Here is a 2,607-nt window from a genome sequence, read left to right as displayed (position 1 = left end):
ATGGATTTTGTTTCTATGGAGAACACTTATAGAATGCTGGTTATCTCAAGCCTCAGACAAAATGGTTCAGAGTCTCTGCTGTGTGGCCCAGGAATAGCGGAGCAGGGTGAAAAGCAGATTGTTATCATCCAGGCAGAAGAGGTGTGTAGCAGGTTGATAAGGGGCCCTGCGGAGGGAGTGGGTGCAGGAAATAGGTAAGAACCTCCCTCCTCTCCCACTTAGAACTTGACCACTGTGGCTGCCTGCATCTGGAAGATGTGACCTTTGTTTGACTTGGAGCCAGAGCCTCCTCCTGGTCCAGGAGCACCCTAACACTCTGTTTTGGTGAGAGAGGAAGAGGCCCTCCGTGACCCTCGAGTGCCTCTGGGGTCAATTGACCTAGGTAGGGTTCCTGTCAGTGGCTCTCGGGTAGGTCGGGCTGTGTGCACAGCAGGCTTTGAGCAGGGCTTCTCCTCAGTGGGAGGAGCTGTTTCTCAAAGAGTAAAGGCTCAGCTGCTTGTTGGTAAGAGGCACTGCAGGATTTCCTCTTTTAGCTTATCCCTCCCCAGAAGGAGGAGACTTTCGGTGAAATAGAGGAAACCGCAGAATATTCAGGAACATAATAACGCATTGAAGTTATGCCATGAGACAGTCCGTGTAAACAACAGAAGAGCTGATTTTCCAAGGTCGCTCTATTCTGAGGGGAAAGGGCTACTCCAGTGAAGCCTAGTAAGATCCCACCATACTCTCCCCCCAGGAGAATGGGACAGACAAGTAGGAGAAGACCAAGGGTCTAGAGGAGGAAGAGAAGAGAGGTGGAGAGGGAAGAGACCCCAGGATAATGGGATATGTCCTTTTAGATCACGGTTTTCAAGCATTTTACTCTACATTTGTGACACTTTTGATATAGTTCATTTCAGACCTCCTGAGGATGGTTGCTTTTCACATAACTAAGGGGACCTCTAGATAATATCACAATTGAACTCTCCCAGGAGTGTCAGGATGCTGATCATTCAGTCTCTGGAGTAAGGCATCTCTGTGTGCCTTAGATGCACCTATCAATATTTTAATGAAAGTGGAGAAGTCAGACCAATGTCCTCACTCATATTTGCTTGGTGGAAGATACACCAGTTGGGAATCTTCTTACTGTGAATGACCGCAGGTCCCAAACAAACTAGCTTAAAATAAACAAAGCAAAAGAATCATTGGCTTTTGTCACTGGGAAGTCCACAGGTAAAGCTGCTTCAGGTGAGACCTGAGTCAGGACTCAGGTGATGCTTGCAGGGTTCCCCTCTGGTTCTGCTCTGTGCTGGCCCCTCCTAAGTCTCTGTGTAACTGTCCCTGGAATCTTCAACTTCCCATCTTTCTGACTCAATCTTTGGGAGGATAAGAGAAAGCTTCTCTTTCCCATGAGCCTAGCAAATAATTTCCTCTACTGAGGAAATTACTGTGGCCTGGAGAATGTGCCAGGCTAATTGCCTTGAGGTGGGACACATACGCACTGTAGGGCTGGGCAGTGGAGTGAACTTCTGGGCAGCTGGGGACCCAGAGTGGGTGAGCTCTCTGGGGGAAAACTGGGAACTGAGACCAAAGCTGAGGAAATGGACGCTGGGAGGACCAAATAGACAAACCAGCAAACGTGTGCACTGACTGATTTAGATGGCTATGGGGAAGGTAAGTTTTTTCTCAGAAATGAAACATTGAACATGCTCAAGGGCGAGGTCCTAAGACTTTGTACCTTGTTGTCCACTAGAGAGAATTTGGACCTAAAAAAATGCAAAAGCAGGTGTTATTGGTTACTTTAACCATAAAAAGAATTTCTCTTGTGGAGCATCTGTTTGTTTATTCAACTCCTATGAATGCTCAAACTACCGCACAATTGCACTCATCTCACATGCTAGTAAAGTAATGCTCAAAATTCTCCAAGCCAGGCTTCAGCAATACGTGAACCGTGAACTTCGAGATGTTCAAGCTGGTTTTAGAAAAGGCAGAGGAACTAGAGATCCAATTGCCAACATCTGCTGGATCATTAAAAAAGGAAGAGAGTTCCAGGAAAACATCTATTTCTGCTTTATTGACTATGCCAAAGCCTTTGACTGTGTGGATCACAATAAACTGTGGAAAATTCTTCAAGAGATGGGAATACCAGACCACCTGACCTGCCTCTTGAGAAACCTATATGCAGGTCAGGAAGCAACAGTTAGAACTGGACTTGGAACAACAGACTGGTTCCAAATAGGAAAAGGAGTACGTCAAGGCTGTATATTGTCACCCTGCCTATTTAACTTCTATGCAGAGTACATCATGAGAAATGCTGGGCTGGAGGAAGCACAACCTGGAATCAAGATTGCCAGGAGAAATATCAATAACCTCAGATGTGCAGATGACACCACCCTTAAGGCAGAAAGTGAAGAGTAACTAAAGAGCCTCTTGATGAAAGTGAAAGAGGAGAGTGAAAAGGTTGGCTTAAAGCTCAACATTCAGAAAACTAAGATCATGGCATCTGGTCCCATCACTTCATGGGAAATAGATGGGGAAACAGTGGAAACAGTGTCAGACTTTATTTTTTTGGGCTCCAAAATCACTGCAGATGGCAACTGCAGCCATGAAATTAAAAGATGCTTACTC

Source organism: Bison bison, unplaced genomic scaffold, assembly GCF_000754665.1.
Source record: "Bison bison bison isolate TAMUID 2011002044 unplaced genomic scaffold, Bison_UMD1.0 scf7180017864041, whole genome shotgun sequence".
In the NCBI taxonomy this organism is placed as follows: Eukaryota; Metazoa; Chordata; class Mammalia; order Artiodactyla; family Bovidae; genus Bison; species Bison bison.
The sequence above is the reverse complement of the archived record's forward strand: the minus strand, read 5'-3'. Positions refer to the sequence as shown.